Genomic DNA, 26,764 nt, shown 5'->3' with positions numbered 1-26,764 from the left:
GTGTGCGTATGCGTGTGCGCGTGTGTTTGCGTATGTCTGCGGGGAATAATTTTTTTATCCGGCCGTTCTGTTTGTGAAAAGCCCACAAACAGTGAATGGTGAATGCTTGGACGCTGAACAAAACACAAAACAGTCAATCTAGATGTAGATGATGATGATAATAACTTCGTTTGTTAATCCATTTTTATTCGCTTTTGAGTAGCAACAACTTACGACAACAAAAGACGTTGCTCGCATCAAAAAAATATACTGACATTATATATATGTTTGCTATTATCAACTTTAACAAAATACTATAATGGCGTCTGCCTAGTTTGCTTCAGGGGTGATGATGAAGGAAGAAAGTAACTGCTAAAACTCTATGACTGCTAGATAGCCAACTGTAGTAATAAGTCTAGTCTAGGCTAGCATATATGCAGTCATTGTTATAGGTGCGCAAGAAAAGACGTGGTTTGTTCGTTGTGCGTGGTTTTGGTGGTTTGTTTTCGATTTGCTGGTGTTACGTGAATTACTACGTGCTCCTCCTGCCGTAATATTACGTGTTAGTGCTCTTGTGCCACCTGAAACATCGTGAGTGCTGGCAAAGCGTCTGTGTCGTCGCCGTACTGCGCTGCTGTAGCAAACGCACATCGAGGTCGCCATTTGACAAAATACCTGACAAGTTGTGCGTGCCTACGTGAATCAAGAGTCTCTACTGCAAGTTCCAGTCTGTCGACGCGACGTGTGAAAAATGCTGCGTGTTCTGCCGTAAGTAATTGTTTATCGTGGTGCATGTTAAAATTTTATTACGTGTTGCCGCAGTGCTGTTTTGTTGAACGTGTTGAGTATATTCCTTGGTGTTCGGCTCGCCGCGCTTCTTTTATTGTAAATTACCGGCTGCGTCGGCGCGGTCATAATGAGCTTCCAGGAGCGGCGGCCAGTATGCTGTGTGAGTGATCGACCCCCTTGCCATTGCCGGCAACGAAAACATTATGCTGACGGCCCAGCGGCCGCCGCTTGGCTTGGGTGGATTCGACGCTAAAGCTTGTTGCATGAAAAAAAAAAAAAGAAAACTGCGTTAATGGTTGTAATACAAAGCGCCCACTCACCGATTTTTTTTTTTTTAGGAGGCAGTTGACCCACAGTATATTTTTTTACAGGACGTAGGCAGCTTAGCATTGTTCTAACGGGTAGTTTTCGTTTACGGGTAAAGAAATGCAAGGAGGCTGCATTACATTTGTAGTTATAACACGTAAGAGTTGCATATACGTTGAATTTTCAACATTTAAGCATTGCTAGCAACTTTATAAGTAGTACCACATGCACAAGGTCTTTAGGCAGTGAACATTTGACCAGATAATTGTTTAGACGTCGCAGCTTGAAAACATGCTGTTCCAGCCTGCATTGCTGGTGCAGTCACAGGGCAGCTTTCACTGTTTTAATGCAAGAAATTTTTCCACCTTCCTAAGCTCATCCAGCATCGTCATGATCAGACAGAAATTCTTGTGTGGTGTGACATTATTTGTAGCTGGCCTGCATAAATTGTGTTGACCGTAACATGTTGAGCATGGGTTAAACGTGTTGATTCTTACAAATATGCATGTGATGGGGATACAATCACGGTGCGAAGAAGATTCAACAGGGCGTGGGCTTGCCACCGTGCTCCTTCACCATCCTGTTTTTTCGTTTCGTCAGCATTTCAACTTGCCTACCCCTTAGAGGTATTGGCACGCTGAGACGTTCACCATGTGCCTCAGAGAGAATTTTAATGGCGCCATGAAGACAAAATACAAGTTTGTGTTATTCGAAAGATTTCGTGTGGTATGGTGCCCCCAGCACTTGTCCAAATGCAAACGATGCTTTATTCACTGAGAAATTCATTAATTTAAGCTAAAATTTTGGTTTTCCCGCTAAATCGTGCATTTTCAGGGTCTGCAATGACATCACAGGAACCGACCGCTCTGCAGCCGATTGGGAAACCTCCTTTACCGTTAGTTAACCTAGATGGTGCCACCATACCGTGGCAAGCCGCTTTCTGCTTTTGTTTTGTTTTTACCGTATTTAAACGTGGCTTGTTTTTGTTCAGCGAGAAAATAATCGTTTCGTGAAACATAGTGCTCGCTCCACAAATATGGTCACGTAAGACACCGTTGCTTGTGTCAATCGGCCATTGTTGTCCGAGACAACCCCAAAGCCCCGCAGTCCTGTGCAGCTAAACCAAGCATAGTGCGCGCAGTACCAACAGCAGTACGCATCGGTACTTCTATGCTTACGTGTGCTTTCCTAACCTTTACTGTTGGTCCCACCATTCTTACTACTGTAAAAAGAATGTGCCCTAAATTTAAGCGCAAATAGTTCGTTCGGCAAGCTTATAGCCTCTGCCTAATTCGCGTTTGCTGTTGCCGCCCTCCGCTAACTGCAGAGCTGGCTGGTATGACATAGGTTCTGTTGCGGGAAATGAGCTAGTGGGTCGCATGGCCATTTCCTTTGTTCCTAATTTGTAGCTTATTTGAGTGGAGTTTATGTTAAAAATGGTGTCAGCGTGATTCTAGCAACGGAATCCTTTGAATGAACCAAACTTGTGTTTTCTCTTCATGGCTCCTTTAAAAGCCGTAACCACGTTTCGCACCCTCTGGACCAGAGAATATGCTTGCACAGTGGAAATCTGGGGCCACAGATTTCTACCACCTAGGGATATTTAATAGGCTTAGTTTAACATTCATTCAGTGTAAGGATGCTTCTGTTCCTTTAAAGTATGGCTGAAACCTTGTAAGGATTGTCATGTATGTACAGTGCTCACGGATTGAAACGCGACACTGCAAGCGCGTGGCCTGCGCTACATGCAGCGCCGCCAGTGGACGCCCGTGGAAGCTAGGTGTTGCATTGTGGTATACCACGAGGATGAGTGTTTTGACCATAAGCTTGCTGCTTCCGGTTGCCAATAAGCGGGGCAGTGGTTCCCCGCAGCGACAGCGGCGTCCATGGACGGCGCTGCATGTATTGGCGGCCACGCGCTCGCAGTGTTGTGTTTCAATCAGTGAGCACTGTACTTATTTTTTAGCTTGAAAGAACTGAAGGTGCCTTTTTTGCACCTACAAAAAACAAATTCTGTCATGTCCTGTCAGAGCGAGTATTTCACGGCATTATACCGCATATTTACGGCTTGTTTACTACTTGAACTTCCATTTTTTACAGGGCCAGGTGTTTGACATGGAGGATGTACGTTGTGAGCTACCAGAAGAATTGGCTGCCTCCTGTTTCTATCTATCCTGCACGACCTGTAAGTGGAGTTCATTACGGCTGTGAAATGCATGAAAATCTCGATTTTGAAGGCTGAGAGAACATGAAAACATAGAAAACCATTGTGGCATTCTTGTGGTACCTTAGTGATATTAAGACATAAGAACATTGCAGAGATGGGGCAAAAAATAAGGAACCGATGAGGGTGAGAAACTTCCTGGTACCTTTCTTATTTTTTTTGTCGCATCAGGGCTGCATCCTTGCTCCATGAATTAATTAATAACGACTTTGTCACCCTTGTTCACTGTGGTAGTTGCGTGGTGCCCACAGACAGTGTTTGGGGATTTTTCTTCTACCGCCTATTACAGATGAACTAGATCTTTAGACTTCTACTCAAAAGTCATATTATGGATTACATTACATGAGTGAAACAATTCCATGCACCCAGAAATAGAATTTAGGTGAATTCACTTCAATGCCCTAGATGCAACTTGTGCCTAGCAGTGAAAAGGGTGTATTGCGTGCCTTTTTGCCACTGTGTTTCATGTAGTGTAATGAGTCTCACTGGCCATCGTAGCCCCCCCCCCCCCCCGAACAGCTATTTACTCTAGCAAATATAATGATGGTCCTAATTGTAGAAGGGTACCCGCTGCGGTTGCTCAGTGGCTAAGGCGTTGCGCTGCTGAGCACGAGGTCGCGGGTTCGATTCCCGGCCGCGGCGGCTGCTTTTCTGATGGAGGCGAAAAGCAAAAACGCCTGTGTGTACGAGATTTCGGCGCACGATAAAGATCCCCAGGTGGTCAAAATTAATCCGGAGCCCTCCACTACGGCACACCTCATCGCCTGCGTTGCGTCGGCGCGTTAAACCCTACAATCAATCAATTGTAGAAGGGTACTCAGCAATTGAAGAAAGAGCTGTGGGGGGTTCTGGTTTGTGTATCAGACTTTGTTTGGAATATTGTTATGTAGCCACGGATAATGCAGGGTTTTTGTAAAAATATAGATTATCGGAGCAAACTTGTGCTCCGCAGTAAACATAAAAAAACACAAACCTCGAAGGAGTCAGCAAAGGGATGTGCATGGATGAGCGTTGGCGAATTGAATGCTGCAGGGTTTCTTTTGCACTCGTTCATTTAGATCGAGAACATTTTCAATAAAAAACAGGAAAAGCTAGGATAGGGATCGCAAAGCAACACCCTTTCCATATCAAACAGGACTGCTGGTGCAGCATACAAAGGAAAAAGGGGAAAAAGACGGTTCCCTTAAAAAAGGATAAGATTGCAGGGTGTGGCCAGGTGCTTGTAACAAAATATTTTGTAAACAAATCAAATGGCGTGGTTGGGGGCAATATTATGATGTTTATAGTAGGAAAAACCTGCATTATTTCCGAACAGTATGAATGCTCTGTGTGCAAACATATGCAAAAATGCTTGTGTGTTTTTAGCATTTGAGTGCACGTTACAGAGTAGTCAGCTCAAGTTACTGCGGTAGCTTTCCTCATTGCTGGTAAGCATAAACCCTGAAATTAAATTTGCTGTATTCGACCGCTTTAACCCTTTCACTGTCACTGATGTCCTGGTTTGTCTTCGAATTTCTCCTCCACGGTGTCACTGACATACTGGTGCGTTTTCTGTTGTGCGTTGAAAAATTCGTGCCATGGTGCAAAGTTGGCGCACCTGCACTGTTTGTGCTATCTGTCAAATCTTTCTAGTAGCTTGTATTTTCACAAAGTACAGAGCGACCACGCCCATCTTTCGCTGCTTGGGGGTCACTCCGTGCACTGTACATCTGTTGGGATGAGTGACCACGTGGCACGCGTGCAATGATGGGTGCAAGTGTGCTATCCACCACGTTTTTCTAGGGTTGTTTTTTATTTCTGTTCCCATGTCTGCTACCCATCGACACAAGGAAATATAAAAAGTGAGGAGCCAACCTAGAGGTTGGTCAGTTTATGGTGATGTACATTTTGCTTTTTGTAAGCAAGCACAGACAAACAAACTAGACAATGCAAGTGCTGTCTCGTAAACGAAATGCACAATAAAACTGCTGGCTTCATAGGTTCCAAAGAACGCGTAGACACAAGCAACTACTCATGATGACGACTGATCAATGCCTGTCTTAGCATGTTCATGCAATTTTATGTTGCCTTCCCTGCCCCCCTCCCCCCCCCATATTGCTTTGTTCCCACAGTGCTGCTGCAATAATCTCATCTCAAATGTTCTTGCGAGGCTGTATAAATGCCCGTCATGAGGAGGCCATGAATCTAAACAGTACTTAGTTCTGGGTTGTGTTGCCTATGTAACAGTATGTCATATTTGATGTTCGTAAGCTCATTAGTTAATTTATGTGGTCTAAATTTTGTGGCTAATTTTGCAACCTAGAAGTTATACCTTCTCTTTCAGGATACTTGGTTCAGTTTTGTATGGGAACACTCCTTTATATTTATAAGCATAACCAGCAAATGTTTGAGACGTGTTTGTTTAAACCCCTTCATATGCGATCAATGCGTTTGTCATTTCAGGTTCAAGCGTGGCAGTGGCTATCCCGTCCTGTGAGGGGTAAAGATGAGGCGACACCTGGTGTGGCAGGCGGCAGCAGCACGTATGGATCCAACCTGAATAAAATAGTCAGGTTTGCAAGAGTCGTGTGATTCATGTGATTTTCGTCAGCTTGCTCTTACAGAAACAGCTGCAGCATGAAACAGTGACTGTGGAGGTGGCTGACATTTTCTACTGGCAGCTGGCTGTGGGGCACTGTTATTTGACAGCATGCAAAGGGCACTCAAAAGGTGGAAGCTTGTGGGATACGTAGAGGACGGAAACATAAAGGATTCTTGGAGGACGCAGAAAGTCGGTGGCGAAATTTCAATACAGGGGACACACAAGGGACGAATGCGGTCTGTTGCCTTCAAGACATATAGGGGACACACAAAGGCCGTATGGTGTCTGTGTTGCCTTTGGGAGATATACTGGACGCATGGAGGACGGAAACACACGGGACACTTGGAGTACGCAGAAAGTCGGTGGCGAAATTCCAACATAGAGGAAACACACAGGACGCACGCAGTCTGTTTCCTTCGGGACGCAGACTGTCTTTTGACTGGACATAGAAATTTTCATAAGGGAAACGAGGGGCTCAAGACGGAGCCGGTGTGAGGGGCATCGGCCGAGGTCAGCTCCAGCGCACGAGCTCCCCTCGAAAGAACAGCGGGAATCGAATGAGCGTCTACTCGTACAGAAGCGCCAAGACAATCGAAAGCCTTGCAGTAAAATTCCAAGCACATGCAGACAAGGGCAAAATAGGAAAGTCACCACGGAGCGCTAATTTCAATTCTAAAATTGAAAGTAGCGCTTTCTGGTGTGTCTCCTTTTTTGCCCTTGTGGGCATTGGCTATGAATTTTACTGCAATGCAACAACAACTCACCCATGAGTCCATACTGGGCAACAGGAGGCCGCTGACACCTACGTTTTCTCTGCAAGTTCCAGCTCGCCAGGTAGCTGGGAATCTCTCCCGGATGAACAGCACCGTCGACATGAGACAATACTTCTTCTTCAGCTGGAAGTGCTTTCAGGGCGAAACTTTTGGCGGTGCTTTTCACTCCTAAGTACGCGCCCAGAACCTGTTATGGGCCCGTATTTGTCACGCGTATATCAGGCATGAGTTGGTAGTGGAGGGAAGGGGATGGGCAAGCATGCACAGATATGCCCACCCTGATGCCATATTCGTTGAATTGGAGCGGGGTTTATACGTGTACGTCCACCGCCCCAATGCGAACTTTCCGGTGTCCTCAGCGGTGGAGTGGATTATGTTGGACTGTTACCAAGAAAGTGAGACGCCTACGACGCAACAGGGAAACTGACAGCTCCCTGTTTGTCCGCCAGAATAAATTTCTAGTCCCTCAAAGTTCTCTTCGGCTAAGTTCTAATTGCTCGATTGAAAATTACAAACAAACGTGTTTTCTTTCGTGCATTTTGTATATTGCGTCCAGCTGGCTTCGAAGGTCATCCTTGTTCAGAGAGTGAAAGGGCACGCCGTCAACCGATTACAAGCAGCCAATCGCCGATTGCCGCCGCCTTCTTTCCTAGCCCCGTGATAGCAGCCCTGGCCCCAATGCTGGAGCTGATGATGATGATGATGATGATTAGTGGCTTTCCCTTTGAATCGGGGCGTCGGTTGTCAGCAATCGACTTGCCTGTTTTATTACGTTTACATGCCCTACTCCCAGGTTAACCTATAGATTTGCTTCCTCCCTCCCATTTCTCCCTCTTTTCTGTTTTAAACTCCTCGCCCCCACCCCCCTTTTTTCTCCCCTCGCTGTTCTAAATTCTCGTCCGCATGATTACTCAACCTGCGTACCCATCCCTTCCCTGCTTTTCCTCCACCACCACTCCAGTCGCCTCTTCGCCACCTCTATGGCCTTGAAGTTGAGGTTCCCCCTCGCCCCAAATCCCAAAGCCTCCGCCAGCGTCGTTTCCCCCTCACCCCACGGTGGCCGTATCTCTGTGCAGCTCCTGACAATATGTTCTATAGTTTCTCGATCACTGCCGCAGCATGCACACGTTTCATCCTGCTGCCTGTAGCTACCCGTGTATGCCCGGGTTCTCAGGCACCCTGCCCGTGCCTCGAAGAGCAACGCACTGCCTCTCGTATTGCCATAGAATCCCTCCTTCTTAATTTCCCGTTTCTCTGTCCTATAAGTCTCCAGGGTTTTTTTCGCTTCCATTCTCTCTGCCCACTTCGTCGTCTCTGCTGCCTTTACCTGCTTTTTAACTGTTGTGTAAACCCCGCTTTCCCCTACCGACTTTCCGTACCGCTTGGTCAGCTGTCTGGTCCTCCGTCTCCACCGCGTGTCCACGCTCCTCAAATACAGGTACTTAAACACCCTCGCGGCCCATCTTTCGTCCTCCATGTCACGAAGTCGCTCCTCAAACTTTATCTTGCTCTGCGCCTCCCTCGCCTCGAAAGACGACCAGTCCATATCCACTTGTACCGCTTCATTTGTAGTTTTACTGTGGGCCCATAGGGCCAATCTGCCTACCGCCCTCTGATTTACTTCCAGGCCCGCTTGGGTCTCTGACTTCATGCACAGAACCGAATTAGCGAAAGTTAATCCTGGTACCATGACCCCTTTCCAGACTCCCCTTACCACCTCGTATTTGATGTATCCCCAGAGGGCTCTATGCTTCATTATAGCCGCGTTCCGTCTTCCTTTCGTCTTAAGGTGAGCCTCATGCGCCTGCGTGTAATCTTCGCTGTTGTTCAGCCATACTCCTAAATATTTATACTCTTTCACCAATGGTATTTCTACTTGCTGCACTGATACTGTTTTGTGCTCCTCGCCGTCATTAAAGACCATGATCCCCGATTTTTCTCTGCTAAAGGATAGCCCTAGGTGCGTCGCTTCTTCACCGCATATATCCATCAAGCCCTGCATACTTATCCGGTTGTCCGCCATCAACAATATGTCGTCTGCATAATTCCCGGAACCCGTTGTTCCACCACCTGCCCGTTTTTCATGTAGGATAAGTCGAACCCCATCGTGCTGACTTCTAGCTTCCTTTCTAACCCCGTCATGTAGATCATGAACAGCAGCGGAGAGAGAGGACATCCTTGTTTCAGACCCTTGTAGGTGTATACAGGCCTATTGTATGTTACCCCCTCCCACACTATTTGCACTTGGTTCTCCCGGTATAGCTCCCTGAGTAAGCTAATGAATTCTGCCCCAACTCCCTCGTCCTCCAGGATACTCCAAAGCCGCTCCCTGTCTACATTATCATAAGCCGCTTTAATGTCCAGAAAGGCTAACCACAAAGGTCAGTTTTGCATTTTCGCCACCTCTATGCATTGGCTTACCACGAATAAGTTGTCGTCTAGTCTTCTGTCCTTTCGAAACCCATTTTGAAGCTCCCCTAATATCCTATTTTCTTCCACCCACTGCTCTAGTTCAAACTTCACTGCCTGCATTGCTAACCTGTACAGCACTGACGTGACGGTTACTGGCCTATACGAGCTTGGGTTTGTCCTGACTCCTTTGCCCTTGTACACTAAGTTCATCCTGCTCATTTGCCACGCGGCTGGTATTGCCTTTTCTTCTATCCTTGCTCTGATGGCTTGCAGTAGCTTTCCCTTGCTCTTTGGTCCTAACTGGTTAATCAACTCCATCGGTATCCCATCCGTGCCTGCCGCGGTATTCTTGGGGACCTTTTCCTCTGCTCTTTTCCATTTCAGCTTGTCCCCATCTATCTCCAGACCTTTCGGCCTACCCGCCGCGACATCTCTGTGTCGCTGCGGGGCCTCTTCATCCACCTTACCGAACTTCTCCGTGATGATTTTGTGCAGGTATGCTAATGCTTCCTCTCCCTTGAGCATCTTTCCCTGCTCGTTTTCTATAGTACCGCCTTCTGTGGGACTCGTACGTTTCCCTAATGCCTGCACATGGTTCCAAAACCTTCTCGGCGCGTCTCTACCCCTTCCTCGTATTTGCGTTACCCATCGCTCGCTGTCCCCCTTTATTTTCGCCTGCACTAATTGCTGCACTTCCTGTTTCATTTGCTTATACTGCTCCCATTTTAGGTCCACCTCCTCCTGATGTCTCCCCATCCTCTTGGCCTGCCTGTGCTCTCTAGACGCCTGTTTACGCCTCTCTATCGCCGCCTTTATTTCTTTGTTCCACCAGCTTTTGGGTGTTTTTTTTCCTCTCCATCGGTTGGACCCCTCTGACTTGACTATTTTTTCCTGCATAGTCTTCATGAGCCTGTCATATTCCCACTCTTCTCCAGGATTTCTTTCTATGTCAGCCTCAATGCTTTTGGCTATATCCGCAATTTGTTTGCTGTTTAACTTTGTGCGCTGCTCCGGTCGACCCGTTTTTTCGCCCCCCAGTTTCCCAAAACTCAGGTTTATGCGCTTGTGGTCACTGCCCAGACTGTGGCCCCCTTCCTCATCTATGGTCATGCCATCCAACCATTCATAAAGTCCCTCTGAAATAAGGCAGTAGTAAATACTCGACTGTCTCCTACCACACTCCCACGTTATATGACCCTCGCATTTTTGTTCCCTATTTACTATGATCAGCTTCTGGTACTCACACATATCTAGCATTAGATTTCCGTTGAAGTCGGTGTACCCGTCTAGATCTTCAATGTGGGCGTTCATGTCCCCTACCAATAGTACCTCCCCAGAACGCTTCAAATCTTCGATGTCCTTTTTCAGACACGCCACCAGTTTTTCGTTTTGTTCTTTGCTATCCTTACCCGTCCACAGGTAAGACACCCCTAAAGCCATCTCTCTACCCTCCACTATCCCTTTCATCCACACATGTTCTTTACAGTCTTCTTTCACTCTCTTCCAATTAGTCCCCTGCCGTACCAGCATACCTACTCCTCCACCTTTTCTCGATCCAGCCGTCCTGTTACAACCTTCCCATACATACTCTCCGATTACCGGAGGTTCCTCCAAGTCCCTCAGGTGCGTCTCGGTCACAGCGTATACCTGGATATCTTCCTCTTCTAGCTGCTTAGTAATCTCCATCCACTTCTCTCTTTTCCTGCCACCCTGCATGTTTATGTACGCGATATTCAGTTTTCCCCCTCTCTTCTTTACACGCCGTCGTCGTCCCTTTCGTTTGTCTGCACCGATCTGCACCGGCCCCGCTATCTCCCTTTGCTCCTTGCATTTGTCTACGCCATCTTCGCAAAGGCCTGTGGGCCCCCTAAAAAAGCCACAGTTCGCGCCGCGTGTCGTCTTCCGATGGCTGCTCCCACCTGCCCGCTGAAATGCACTCCGTCACGCTGGAACGCCCTTTGCCGGCCCATCCATCGGACATCCCTGTTGATGTCTACGACAGCGAAACTCAGCTCCTTGCCCAGCTCCCGTATGTCTCGGTTTACCGCCACAACTTCCCTTTCCACATGTACCCCTCTCCCAATTATCTCTGGTACTGTGCTCACGACGACCTGCACATGTGGGCACAGCTCCCGAAGTTCCTTCACCCCCTTTTCTAGCTGCTTGCGCACTCCCGCACCCCTTCCCTGCAGAACGTCATTGGTTCCTCCTGCGATAATCACTAGGTTCTGCCCCTGCATATTTTCCCACATTTTATCCTTTGCTTTTTCTAACACTACCCTGACCGTCTGCCCCGGGAACACGCCAACCTGCACTCTCTCGTCCTCTCTCACCCGGCCTCTAATCTCCATTTCTGAGTACCGCATGTTGGAGTCCCCCGCCACTATCACCATGCGCCTTTCTTCCTTTTCCTGGCTGCCCCCCGGCGCGGCCACCTGCTCCAGCACCGGCTGAGTCAGCGCCAGTCCGGGATCGTCTTCCGGCGTGGCGTCTTTGTTCTCCTCCTTTCCCTTCTCGGGATCAAGCACTGCCGACGCATCTGCCTGGTGACCTGCTTCATCCTTTGTTTGGATGTCACCCTTCGTCGCCATTTTGACCTCCATTTGCGCCAACCTCGCTTCGAGTGCCTTCTTCTGCTCTTTTTCATCCTTCAACTCCTCCTGTAGCTCGCCTACCTGAACTCTGAGCTGCTCCTTTTCTTCCTCGAGCCGGTCGAGGCGCGACGCTAGCACACACACTCTGCACATGAAGTCCTGTCCTTCCGCGTCCTCGACCGACTCGAATCTCGTCTCCTCGAGCGGGTATTCGTGCTCGCATCCCGTGCACATCACACCCGGCTTCTTCCTCTGAGGCATGGTACTGTCCGTCCAAGGCGTGCCCAACTCTGGCTTACTTAAGTGCCGCGTTCTCGCGCGCTCCCTTCCAATCTAAAAGTAAGCCGCAACGTGCGATTCTCTCCTACAGCATCAATTCTTCTTTCACGAATTACCAACGCTTACAAACCGCCACGTGCAACAACCGCGCGACACCTCTGGTTCGGTCACTCCCCTACGCTAACTACCGCCCCTTTCAACTAGTCTAACCTACATCTCTCTCTAAAACATGGTCACTCTAAAAAAGGAATAATAAATTTGAAACACTTATCCGTTTTCGTCGTCGATGCCTCCGCCGCGCTCTGTACGTCCGCACACCTCGACAGCTCGAACCGGTGTTCGAGATGAAGAAGAAGAAGCGACGCCATCCGGACGCCTTCCAAGGTGCGTTGTTAGGAAGAGGCAAGATGAGAAAATTACCGTATTGAGTGAACATACCCCGGAAGCGCCGTAAAACGTGAAACTTCGCGGTGCGTAGCGCCGGGTAGTCACGCAGTGCAACTCCTTGCTCCCCCGTAATGGAACAGCCCAAGCGTCACAGCAACACCCGGCGGATAAGAAAGCCACTTAGTTGAAAACTGTGCCTGAAATAAAACCATAGCTGAGCTGCTACACACGTTGCATTGCAGCATCTTGAATTTGTAACCAGCCCAGTGACGGGTCGCAGACTTACTTGTTACTGATATTAAATTGCGGAATCACATACGATTAAATAAGTGGGCTTTCCCTTGAAAGAAGACTGGAAAACAGCAGCGGCGGCAGCGGCTATTCTGGCAGAACCGCAGCTTCCTGCGCAGTATAATGGACGAGTGAAATAAGGGTAAAGTTCATGTGACCTGCTCGTTTTATGAAGATAGATACGGTGGTCCTTTTGTAGGCCCATTTCGCAATACCTCTATCTTGCTTCGTTTGTCTTGAAGCTGTGCGTTCAATTGTGAATGAAGAGAAGCTCTCTCCTCCGATTCGACGAACTCACACGAACTAATTATTGCTCATTTTACGATTCCTGGTGCCATCGCCCTGCCCGGACGCTGTTCTGGAAGTCAACGTCCGGGGATCGCAGCTAGGGGAATATCTCAAAATGTGCTTGCAAGAAATTGTCGTGGGGCGCTGTCGTAGTTTCTTACAGACATATTTTGTGCGGTAATCATCATTGGGGTGTGCGTGATGCTTGAGGTGTGCTGTTATGGCATTCGACCAGAAATAGGTGGTACGAGTGCTACCCTAAGGATACGGCTTCAAGTGCTGGAGGCGTCGGGTTTGTCCCACCACGAGAGAATTCGGTCTTTTATCTCCTAAAGACCGGTGTTTGCAAATAATGGCTTTTTGAGTTGATATTTAGTTGTTTTTACACCATGTACGAAATATAAATTTGATTTTTTGTCGGTGAACTTGCCTACGAAGCGGTCAATAACAACGTCCCGTAACGAGCCACCTCCGCGGGGGATTTATTGGAAATTTAGTTGTAGCCCGCGCTGCTTCTAGGTTCTGCGTGGCCCAGCCTCGGCTGGTCGCTTATCATTGCCTAGTGTGGAGGAAATGTTTAGGATTGTTTACCTGATCAAGTTTAAAATAATGCTAGATGTGCATTTTAGTTAAATATTGCGCATTTCCAACTATAATAAAACGCACCACAATCGTGTCCACCTTTCTTATTGCCACACGCACGCGCCCGCGCGCTCGATTCCACACGCGTTCTCGTGTCTAGGCGCCAAAGCGCTTGACGTGGGCGAGGGTACGCAACCACACGGAGGCGACGGAGGCGCGTGAGCATGCTTCGCCCCGCGCTTGACGGGACCGCCTTGTCGATATGGCCCAACTGTACACCTCCCAACTCTGTTACACTGTCATCGTAACACACACAAACGTCGGCTTTTCGTCTTACAGCAGAGCAACATTACCTTTAACGCCAGCTTCGGACTAAAACACAACAGCATCGCCGCGTCGCTAGGCGCACACGACGGCGGAAAGTCATGTTTGCCTCCGGCTGATGGGCGACGAAGTTTGTTCGCGTGCGTTGTTATTCGCCGATGGTGTATTTTGCTGGTGTGACACGGAGGAAGCGCTTACACCCAATAAACCATTGCGGCTAACGAAGCAACTACACCGATTTATCACAACGAGGAGACGGGAACTTTGAAGCAGCGACGTTGTCGGCTGCGGCCACCGGCGGATTCACCCGCGGCCGCCGCAGCCTGCCCGGCCCGGGAAACGCAAGCGCTTGGAGCGGCGGCTCTGATTGGCGCCGGCCGGTAGGCGCGCAGGAAAGCGCGCGAAATATCTGGCAAAGCCAGATCTCCGAGAACGCGACGCGCTTCGCCAGGCGCGCAGTCTCCGGCCGGTGCGAGGTAGCGCGTGAACGCGCGAACGCGTAAAATCTAGCGCGCAGGCGAGTGCATGTGGTTACCGCTTTAACCCACTATTTAGCGCAGGAAGTGTGCAATCGTAGCCTCTACGATTTTATTAGGAAGCGGTGTCCATTGACGAAGTTCAGCAAGTGAATGCAAGTGGTTGATTACTAGCCAAAAATAGTTCGGATATTTTTGAATACGATAAAATATGAGTGCAGAATAGGTACAGTCGGTAAAACGCTTGTCTATAACAGCGATTTCAACTTTAACCAGCTACATACGAAAACTGCCGAAACATACTCGTTCCAAACATGTCGCAGGCAAAAGCGAAGGGCTAAGACTTCAGAATTCCGCGGTAGTTTTATTCAAATCCCGCCCCGGCGGGGCAGGATAGGGCTGAGAGTACGAAAGCTGTGTTATAGACAAGCCTTTTACCGGCGGTACAGTGCTCACGGATTGAAACGCGACACTGCGAGCGCATGGCCGCCGGCACATGCAGCGCCGCCCGTGGACGGCTACGGAAGCGAGGTGTTGCATTGTGGTATACCGCGAGGATGAGAGCGTGTTGACCGTAGGTTTACTGCTTCCGGTTGCCAATGAGCGGGGCTGTGGTTCCCCGCAGCGACAGCGGTGCGCTGCGAGCCTGGAGCACACGAGCGCGTTTGTGCGCCAGTGGTTACCGCCCGATTTTTCGCCCAGCCGATTTCGCGACATCGTGTGAGCGCGCTCTTGTTACGCGTGCCCTTCCGATGCGACCCAGATAATGTGCATGTAAGGCACGGTCATGCTGATATGAATAAAACTTGCGTCTGAACGAAGGAACAGCCAACTTTATTCCAATATATATATTTAAAAAAAGGAAAGACGTCTTTGCAGGCACGATCGCGTGTGGTGTGGTGCATTAGTACTTCGTCCGCTCTCCTCTTTTTTTTAGCTTATATCATGGAATAAAGTTGGCTGTTCCTTCGTGCTGACGCTCGTTGTATTCAGATAAGCGTGACCGAGCCTTACATGCACATTATCTGCGTCGCTTCGGAAGGGAACGCGTAAAAAAAATTCCCGCGCCTTCCCGCGAGGGGAACACGAGTAAATGAACGCATTGGGGGTCGTTAACGCCGCGTGAAGTCGCGTTAGGGTGGGTAGTTGGGTCGTAGTTGCGTTGGTGTTGATTTGGGGTAGAGAGAGGAGAGTAAAGTCGCGTTAGGGTGGGTAGTTCGGTCGGAGTTTCGTTGGTGTTGTTTTGGGGTAAAGAGAGGAGAGCGAGACGAGAGTGTATATAGGGCTGAATGCGTCATTTATTATTATTATTATTGGTCGGTTCCGTCGTTATATTGTACGAGGACTGCTTCATGGTCGCGGAAGTGGACCGTCAAGTGGCGCGCATGCGCAAGCAGTGCGCGCCCTTCCACGCCCCACCGCGCTGCTATCACGCACCTGTTACGCCGAGACCGCGACGGAGCGAACGGGCTGACTACGACGCATGCGCGCGCCAGCTGCTGTTGAGAGAGAGGAGGGAAGGAGGAGAGGCGCACCTGCTGCGGACGCGGAGCTGTGGACGCCGTCCGACGCAGGAAGAGGCGAGGCTAAGAAATGCTCTGCATTTAAAAGAGCGCGCGCACACGATGTCCCGAAATCGCCTGCGCGCACAGCCGGGCTACTACCTTAACAACGTGAGGGTTCGACCTAGTTGGTACTCCATAGTGAAAATTTAAAGCGCTACAAATTTAGACACAAGACGAATGACACAGGGACAAGCGCTTGTCCCTGTGTCATTCGTCTTGTGTTTAAATTTGTTGCGCTTTAAATTTTCACTAGGGCTACTACCGTCGGCGAAGAAGTGCGTTCCAGCGCTACAGGATCGCAGCGCCCCGCTGTCGCTGCGGGGAACCACAGTCCCGCTCATTTGCAACTGGAAGCAGTAAACCTACGGTCAACACGCTCTCATCATCGCCGTATACCACAATGCAACACCTCCCTTCCACGGGCGTCCACGGGCGGCGCTGCATGTGCCGGCGGCCACGCGCTCGCAGTGGCGCGTTTCAATCCGTGAGCACTACAAGTGAATGCATGTGAGTACGAGTCACTACAGATTCAGTACGCGTGAGCACTTTCAGCTAGCTCTACCGAGTCGTATAAATTCAGTGCTGCGAGAAACGGAAACGGATTACAAAATCAACTGCCCGCTCACACGCAGAAAACTGCAATTTTCGCAACGCCGAGTACACCCAAGCCCCACGATAGCACGACGCGCGCCACACTCTGTTGCTTTTTCCTGAAAACACGAGGAGACGCAATACGCAACGTGAGTGCTTACGTTCCGTTTCGCTCTCTCCCATGTACTTGCCTCAGCGGAGTGCCTCATACGGCATTTGTCGCACGTGCTGTGTCGGTCCCACTCTACGCAACCAACGACATCGCACCAAGATTGGTGGACCCGGCCGCGACAAGCGAAATCCACAGCGTGTGAAACGCCCCAGAGACGACGAGCAACATCCAACATGGACCGGTGGAGCTGACCGCGGCGAATGAAATTCATACCGCACTGAACGCGAGCAAGCAAGCACATACGGAAAAACAAACGCTATTCGTGACATTCTCCGCTCCCACTGCTGCCATTTGGACTTTCACAGCGAACGTGAAAACCACCGAAATCAACCTTGCCACAAGCACCAAAAGACCCAGCGCACGCGGTTCAACCTTACTGAAGTATAGAAGCTATCCGGCGGCCACTGCTCCAGCCGAGTCCAGCGAACGAACATCACACTTGTGCAGGATGGTCCGTCAATGGGCAACGACATGGCCAGCGCATGGGAACGTTCGAGCCGGAACGAACAAGATCACCGGCACCCTATGCTCAGATCGAGGCTCACCCGAGCAACACCATTTCGTACAGGAGGACAGAACCGCGAGCAAGCGGACTCGGAACGAACAGAACGCTTTGGAGCCGGTTTTTATGGGACAGTTACCGACCTCAGTAATGTCGAAACAACAGGTAAAAGACGAGTGCTTGACCGATGACACGAACACGGCAAGAACGACTACGAATGAACCAAATCCAGACAAAGGTATCGAATACCCTATTGATGAAGCCAGGCTTACGACGCCAAGGAATGTGGGACCGAATGGATCAGACGAACCATCCCGCTCCTCAACCACAACGGCTTCACTTCAGAGGCAACGCAGGCGAAAGCGAGCATGCAGCCGCACCGATTTTGACCGATCAGGCACACCCACCTCCGAAAACACCCCGCCACCACACGCTAAACGAAAAGACAAAGCACTCCCGCACCATACTCAATGCACACAATAATCGCAGCAATGTCCTCAACGCACTGATCTATGCCATCCCTCTACCCCACAGCTCGCCACCGGACAAAACGGACGCCGGTCCCATATGCATCAATCACGCAACGAGCTACACGAACACTATCACCGGTGGAAGCGGCGTGACTAACGCAACGCTGTAAGCGTTGTCAAGTGAATGTCTGATGAAGTGAATCCCACGGCACTAAAAAATGAACTCGATTGAAATTCACCAAACTTAATTGAGAAAAACGCCCCTTAACGACATTTCGTGTATACTGAACAACTAAAATCAAACGCCAGCATCGAGCAACTGTGGATACATGGACTGAGATCTGTATACGCACGGATGCCAATGTATTCGGACACTTCGTTGCGTCTGGCGGCCGACACGAACTTACAAATGGAGCGTGGCAGCTATCTCTAAAGATCCGAGGAATATCAGCATTGCGAGAAAAGAAAACAGACAACAAAAGCTGCCGAGCGAAGACACGCAGAAAACCGCAATTTTAGGCCACGGCCGCGCCGAGAAAGTCCGAGCCCCCAAAGCACGTGCGCCCAAGACTTTTCTTTTATTCTCGTTCTTTTAAGACGTTCTTTTATTCCCGAAAATAAAACACATAGAGGTACAAGGAGGCACAGGGAGACACTTACACAAGACGCAACGCGAGTGCTTACGTTGGTTTCACTCTCCCACGCATAGGTGCCTTCTCGGGTGAGTCGCCCTACGACAGTGCACCACGTCAGCCGTTTTCTCCCCGTGCTCCGTTGTCGTGATCTACATGCAACGTCAGTTTTACTGCGAAGCTATATGTAATGTCTATTACTCCGCTCTCTTCCCCCAGTTTTGATTACGGTGAAGCCGACCTACTCGGCGCCGCTAAGCGGTTCCTCCTCGATACCGCTGACCCCTCTTTTATTGCTATTCTTCCCTCGCCTCTCCTGATGCCTTTTTTGTCAAGTTGCGCAGTCGTATGGTAACGACAGACTTGTCGCTATCAGATGATTGCGAAGAATAAGCAGAATCGCTGATGGGCGTGAAAAACTACCGAAATCCGCCACCGCCACTGAAGTTATAGCCGCCGGCGCTTCCGCACAAATTCTACCTCACTCAGAAGCTGCGAAACCCTCCAGGTTGAAAAGCAACTTGCCCAGTTGGATCTCCGGGGTGAGCTCATAGCTCTTCTTCATCTCACAAGGCCTTCGGAGCGACAGTTTCACCGGTTACTTCCACGTCTAAGTCTATGCCATCACCAGTTACCGGTTTATGCGCGCCAGGTTTGGGTGTAGAAGGATGGGGACGTCCCACACAGCTAAGCTTCATGCCGCTACCGATTAAATGCCGGTTGTGCGGGTGGCACATATAAACATAGAAATGGCATGGCTCGATGCGCTTGGTCGGCTGTCCTCCTTAATCGAGTGGTTCGGGTCTGGGTTGATGTGTTACAACGACTGTAAGATGCCTACGAAGGTGAACGGAAATAGACAGCCACATGTTTGTACGCGAAAATATACCTCAATGGCTTCCAGGTTTGAAATTGTTATGGGACAGATGTATGCCGTTCGTTAGGAGGAAGGAGAGCTGGAATTGAATAACCATCTGGCTGAACGGAAGCGCGAATGGGTGTGAAAAACACAGAAATCCGCTGCCGCCGCCGTTCAAGTTCCACCTCGTCTAATAGCTGTGAATCCCTCCCGGATAAACAGCAACTTGCTTGTTTGGAACGCAGGCGTGAGTCAATATCACGTCTTCAGTCTAAGGGCTTTCAGAGAGACATTTTCGACCACGTCGTTAACTTCTAAGCGCACGCACATGACCGGTTTCCGGTTTATGCGTGCAGAGGTTTGTAGCGGAGGATAGTGGAAGGAGGGCGGGGGGCGTGCACGCGCAGCTGTAGGTTTTATGCCAATACTGATGGGTGAGGCGTCCATTGTGCTGGCATGAAGTTCAAACTCGGAAGTCAAACGGCCCAATGGGATTTGGCGGGTGTCCTCAGTGGTAGAGCGGATTAGGTTGGTGTGATACACAAATAAAAAAATGGTTATGACGCGGCATGCACACAGGCAGCGGCGCGTTTGTCTTCAAGTGCAAAGTTTGGGTCCTTCAAAAATTCGTTTAGCCAATTGGGTAGAAAGGATACTCCATGGACAATTGTAAACAAACCTATTTTTTCTTGCACTCCGTGGACTACGTTTAGCTTTGCAGGTCATGCTTCTTCACAAAATGGAAGGGCACAATTTTTTTCTAATCAATTAAACTTTTAGAATTTTTCATATTTAGTCTTTTGCTCGGCGCATGACCTAACTTACGGTACAGATAAGTTGAGTGCTCGTCAGTAAAAATTCAGTACTCTTGATTACAGATTGAGCTCGAGTGCTGATGAGTACAGATTGAGTACTATTACTCTGGAGTGGAGATTAGTTTCGTGAAGGTTTGTACAGATGAGTACGAGGACTCGTGAGTACAAATTGAGTACAAGTGAGTACAGATTGAGTATGGTTACAAGTGAATACATAAAAATTCAGTACTCATGAGTACCGATTGTGTAAGAGTACTTGTTACACAAACGTTTCTGAGTACCAGTGAGTACGATACAAATGTGTAAGTGATGGGTGAGTACGAGTTATTGTAAGAGCAGACGATCTTTTTGAGCCCGAGTTTGATTGAGTAGAGCGTGATAAAAAAAATTGTAATTAGGTTTGAGTGAGTTTTTTTTCTATTTTGCTGACATATAGTATACAGAAGCCTACTGAAGGCTTCGGCCTGCGTGGGTGCCTCTTATTGTACATTTATCAGTCCAATGAAGCATACCACACTACTACTTATTTCATTTAAATTCAATTATTAGTTCCATAAGGGTCCGAAGGCATTACATAAGGTGGAGGCAATACATTTAGGGAAGCCAATAAATGTGTAAGATAAATACAACTGGACATCAAACAATAACAGTGACGGATATGCAGCAGTCTTCAAAAATAAAAAAGGGCCAGCAGCAGCAATTACACAGGTTCAAACGAGCAAGATGTGTGAATCAGCATTGATGTCCGAAGTTGTGATAATGGCTGTCGAAATTTTTCGGAAGGTTGCCTGGTTAGTCCATTGTCGGGTAGCGAATTCGAAGGAGTATTGCATCGGGAAAAAATATTTTGAGAATGCTGATGTTCGACCGGGTGTGCGCTATTGGGTGGGTGTAATTTAGGCGCGCTGACGTGCGTTGGGATAGTTTTAATAGTCCGTGCCTTGATTTCGGATGATAGTGCGCCCCATGAAGGAGGCTCTAACGGGGATATGACGGTGCGATAGAAGTGACAGAAGCAAAATTAACAGTATTAAAGCTGTGACGCTAGTATAGGATGAGTAGTGGGAGCTGATAAAGCCAGCTGCGTGATTTTGTACGGATTCCAAGTTTGAAGTGGTCAAATATGCGTACGATGAATGCCAGATTTATGAAACGTATTCAAATTTGGTCGCACGAATGTTAAATGAGCAAGTTTTATTTTTGAGGCCGCGGAATTTAGATTCCGCCGTAGGTAACCAAGTGTCCCTGATGCTTCGCAATAGATTGTATTGATGTGATAAGGACAATGATAATGATAATGATAATGATGGTGTCACGTGAACACCTAAGTATTCACGCAATGGGACAATGCATTTGGGGACGACATTAATATTGTAAGTGTGGTGGGTGATGGTTCATTTACGAGTGAATGAGATTAGTGTGCATTTCAATAAGTTAAGGGGTATAGGCCATTTATTGCACAATGATGCGATAGTGTTAAGGTGGTCTTGTCGGAGGCTGTTATCGTCGAACGTTTTGTTTCTGAGTAGAGGACACAATCGCCGCCACAAGGTCTTAGTTCATGTGTTATGTTCGTTTGCCGATCGTTTATGTAGATTAGAAATAAAACAGGTGAATGACGGGCACCCTGTGGTACCCCAGATGCAATAGCTGTGAGCGGTGATTGGTTGTTACTGGCAAACATGTATTGCATGTGCCTTGAAAGGAAGTCCTGAATCCAATTTATTATGTTTGGAGGAGAACCGATGGAAGGTAATTTTGATAGTACCTGGTTATGTGTACAGCGATCAAGTGCGTTTGCAACGTCTAAGAAAATGGCGTCTGTTGTAAGGTTCTTATTTATGTTAACTAGAACGTCGGGCCGAAACACAGCGAGCTGTGTTTCGCAAGAATAATATTTCGGAAATCTATGCTGGTATAGGCAGAAGATATTCATGCTTTCGAGATTATTTATGTCATGAGACGCCATTATGGGTTCGAAAAGCTTGGACGAGATGCACGTAAGAGAAATAGAACGATCATTAGCAGGCGAAGAGCGATTACCTGGTTTAAAGACGAGGGTTAGTTTTGATTTTTTCCAGTCGCCTGGAACCTGGCCTGTCCGTAGGGATTGATCAAATTTTAGAGATAGAATTTCACTTGAGACGGGGATAGTATTTTTTAGTAACTTACTGATAATCTCGTCTGAACGGACCGATGATGTTAACTTCAGTGTACAAATTGATTCGGCCACACCCTTAAGAATAAATTGAATGTCGGGCTATGCACTGGATAGAGTGAATAGTTAGGCGGTGAGGGATGCGTTGTTAGCGGGATTGAACACAGAGCTAAAGTAGTCGTTGCGAAATGTAGCACATTTCTCAGTTTCTATAGGTTATCCGTCCGCGCTTTAGAATTCAAGTTTATTAGACTTCGACGTAGGGGACAGTAAGCGATGCAAATTGTTGGGGTTAGTTTTCAGAATGCACATCAATTCTTTTGAAAGGAAGTTTTCTTTGGCATCGCCTATTTCTTTTACGTCTTTGATTGCACATAACCGGTAACGGTCCCAGGCTAGTGGTTCATTATTTAATTTGCTTGATCTGTAGAGGCTTTTTGTTTTCCGAAGGCCTTTTAGGCAGTTAATAAACCATGGGTTATTTTAATAAGATTTGACAAGTACACATAGGAAAAAAATTGATGTTTAGGTTTACTACATATTTCTACTTGTAGATATTTGTACATATTTGTACTTGTAGTTAGCATTATCAGTGCGTGTTGCGCAGAGTATACACAAGTGAAAATAAAACAGCCAAATTTCGTTTTTATTGCCGTCGTAATGCCGCGCTTGTAGTTAGTCATCAGTTTGGTGCTAGGGGATTTTCTCGCAAATGGAAGGGCTATGGAAATGTCGAGCAGACGGTGGTCCCTACTGCCGGGCAAAACGTTTACCTCTCAACTCTCTTCGCAGCTGCTCCCAAACGATCAATTCCGTGTAGTTTCCTCCCCTTTTATTTTATTGTTTGAAATATTCTCTCCATCCCGCCACCCCCCCCCCCCCCCCTACTACACTGTTTCACACCGTTTTCTCGCCTCGAACTTCTTTTCGGTTCCCTTTGGTCCCATCTTTGTTAAGTGACTTCACCCATCGTCGACCCCAATTTTTCCGTCTCTCTCCACTAAGGACATGTGGAACGGTGATTATGAATTCAATTTCACGCCCTCTTCTCTCTTTTTATATTCGCCTTTACGGTCGCCTGCCTGCACTCCACTTCACCAACAAGTCTCCTCCCAGCGTCATTTTGGCTACAGTCCTTTACCGTCTTGTTTTTCTCCGGTCCTCTCTTCTGCTAATGCTCGTTTTTTGCCTTTCCCTATAAACATTCCCAATGCCCTCCTCTTCGCCTCACAAATAACCTCCTCCTACATTTCGGTGTGCCCTAACCAACTTCAGAAGGAGCACACAAGCAACGTTTTTCGCTTATTATATTTTATACTCATTGCCTACGTATATTTATTTCTCTCATTCATATTCAAATTTCGTACCTCCCGTGCCCCCTTCTCATCGACTCCTCTGCTCTGATTTAGAGAAAGGTCATCCCAACCTCCGGTACCTCTTGTTTTTCCCACCATTCGTTTACCTTCTTATCCTCCCCACCATTCACACTGTTCTCTTTCATTCCATCATTTCCCTCATAGTGCTTGCTTCCCTCGCCTTCCCTTTGTCGTTATGATAAACTTTCATTACATTCCTCCCACCGTACTCTAATTTAGTAACAATGTGCAATTAACGGATCCTCTTCACCCATAACGCCCTTCTTTCTCTCCCTAAAAACTTTCCACCCAATTTATAGCGGGTGAGTCACGTACTAGTGAGGAGGTTCAAAAGCAACATTTCCTGCTGTCTCGGTTAAGACGGAGAGAAACCCAGACTTTCTGCATTTAAGCAAAAACAGAGGCTGGTGTCATGGATGATGTGTTCCTGAAATTACATAAATAAAACGAAGGGTTTGTTAAACGAATGGGCGGGCATCACTGCTTACGCAAGAGCGTACGATTCTTAGATTTTTCACGATTTTTTTGTTGTGGTAGATTGACATAAATCTAAAAGCTTTCGCTTCTCCATACGCGGCAATTGTCCCAGCGCTCGCTTTTTACAGGATACCGTACAGAATAAAGCCTTAGCAGCCCTCTTCTTACGCTGAGAGCCAAGAATGTTCAAAGCGGCGTTTTTTGGCGAACTTGTCAAAACGTCTTTTTTGATACGATAACAGCATTTTGTGCTATTCAGGTGGTCACAAAAAACAATTGTGGCCTGTTTCTCAGTGCGCTTAACAACCCCCAATGGCATGTGTGTTGCGATGCACTAAAATGTATCATCTAATAACGAAGACATAAAGAAAAATCAGCAGAACGCACTCTGCCGACATAGGTGAAAAAGTGAGAGGCAGAAAGAAAGCAGTTTCTTTCTTATCTTTCTCTATTTTGAGTCGAAAGTTCCAAAGATGGTGTTACAAAAGCTAAGAAAATAATTATGTTCGTGTTCGTCATTACAACTGCTTTTGTCCTCGGGCTCGTTTCAGAAGAGCTCGGGCAAGCATGCTTCGACGACCTGATCGATGTAAGTCATTGACATTAATCTTACTGGCTAATAACGCTGTCTTCTATATTTCCGAATCATAACTAAGTTGATATTTTTAGAGATTCTCATTATTTTTAAGTGACCGTTTGGCTTTAGAGAACTATATTTCAAAAGCAAAAAAACTGAAATTGCTCGAATGTAGCAGTGTTGCCAGAGCTTTACGACCAAGGAGTTCTATTTCAGGTAGTTTACCAAATGGACGAGTGAATTTTTAATTTCATATAATATTCGTCAGACACCGCCATAGCTAAATATTGTGGTGCTGTTTGCGCAAGGTTAAACGGTTTCAAAATAGGGGAAATCTCTGGATGACTACGGACATCGCGCAGGTCCGGATCATAGAAAATGTCAGGAATGATGTTGTTTGTGTGGAAAACGTTTCCGCACGAAAGAACCAGTTTTCCATAAACAGCGGCCAACTTTTCGCAATTGATGTATTGTGGAAGTTAGAGGATTCATTTACACCCTGAGGGTATAATAAAGACTGCCTGCAGAGTGGTAAGCTTATTCTAATGCTTGTTGCTGAACACGAGTAAGCCCTCTCCACATTGAACAATTGCACATAGCGAAAGGTTACCGAATACGTAGGCTTTTCATATCTTTTACTAGCGAATGCATTCCAAGTCATGCGTCTAATAGCACTCCCAAATAATTCTCGAACATCGGTAATAAACAAACTAATCTAGCTGGAAATCTGAAGCATCGTGATAATTCCGCTTTCTCTACTTGGGATTCTGGAAGTCGTTTTACTGCTGCATTTTATTCGGCATTCCCGATTTCTACTGATTAGAAATATCACCCTGATTATGAATGGTTTTATGACGATCTCATTGAACCCATTCTTTTTAATAATGTTGTGTTGATTGTGTAATCGCAAAACTGAAAACGTTTTTGTCATGTAGTACACGCTAATATTTTAAATACTGCAAAGTAAAATAAGCATTTTACTAAAAATAAAAATACTAAGCTGATAAAATTTTTAGGATATAATGACGTATTATCTTCTACTATATTGGCCAAATTTTTTGCAATGTCACTAGAAACGTCCTGTGTCACCAATGAATTGAAGCTCGGGAGGGTGGTGACGTTGCAGTACTCTAGGGACAGACATTTGCCGAAAAAGTATCAAGCAGTGTAACTAACAGCTTGTGCAGCTAGAAATCGCACCACGTCATTTATTATGCCTCGAATTTTCATAGGCGCCCTATCAGGTTCCTCACACGATAGAGCTTTCTATACTTTTATATCTAAACCTATACCATAACATACTCGCATTGTTACGCAGCTTTCTGACTTAGCGTTATGAATTTGTAAATGAACAACAGTACCTCAAATCTTTTTTGCCGGAATTCTTGGGTTTAAAAGGGTTTAGCATCGGGACCATTGGTTTTTAATATGCAGAAATTTATAACCGAGTCACGGTTTATCATCTACGAAACGTTTCGCTGGCAGTTTTGTAATATACCTGGAAGTCGACAATGATTTTGATGTTATCGCGCATGACAGACCAACGTTAACCGTTTTTGGAATGGTGCAACTTCTGAAAAATGACACTGAGCATTTATAAATCCTAAAACATGCGGACATTTCTTATTCAAACCATCAGTTATTGAACTAACAACTTTCCCATTAAACATATCCCAGTCGAAAAACACAACAGGAATTTCTGTCGCACAACAGAAATTTCTGTCGCACGACAGGGATTTCTGTCGCACGACAGAGATTTCTGTTGGGACTACAGAACGGTCTGTCGTGCGACAGAAATTTTTGTAGTACAACTACAGAAAATCTGTCGTACGACAGGCATTTCTGTCGCACGACAGGTATTTCTGTTGGGACTACAGGATGGTCAGTCGTGCGACAGGAATTTCTGTAGTACAACTACAGAAAATCTGTCGTACGACAGGCATTTCTGTCGCACAACAGGAATTTCTGTTGGGAATGCAGGATGGTCCGTTGTGAGACAGGAATCTCTGTAGTAGGACGACAGAATGTCTGTCGTACGACAGAAATTTATGTAGTACAACACACATATCTATCATGCGACAGACATTGTGTAGCCCCAATACAAAAACCTTTGTAGTAGAACTACAAAATGTCTGTCGCATGAGACATTTCTGTTGTACTACAGAAACTTCTGTTGTGCAACACCCTGTAGGCACTACACAAATTTCTGTTGCACCACAGACTGTCCTTCAGCAACGACGACTGGATTCCGTAATTACTATTATTATCTGCCATGCGACCGAACA

At 47.2% G+C, this 26,764-nt stretch overlaps 1 long non-coding RNA gene across 1 annotated transcript; it reads left to right on the top strand.

Annotated features, from left to right (window-relative positions):
• Positions 1-318: 318 nt before the first annotated feature.
• On the top strand, positions 319-5,860 carry LOC144160545 (uncharacterized). Its single transcript, XR_013320383.1, has 3 exons — positions 319-747; positions 3,175-3,259; positions 5,741-5,860. It is a non-coding gene; the product is annotated as an uncharacterized LOC144160545 (long non-coding RNA).
• The last annotated feature ends 20,904 nt before the right edge of the window (positions 5,861-26,764 follow it).

Source organism: Haemaphysalis longicornis, unplaced genomic scaffold (genome assembly GCF_048455015.1).
Source record: "Haemaphysalis longicornis isolate Haplotype H1 unplaced genomic scaffold, Haemaphysalis longicornis Haplotype H1 scaffold_105, whole genome shotgun sequence".
NCBI lineage: Eukaryota > Metazoa > Arthropoda > Arachnida > Ixodida > Ixodidae > Haemaphysalis > Haemaphysalis longicornis.
Note: the sequence above shows the minus strand (reverse complement) of the source record. Positions and strands in the feature narration are given on the sequence as shown.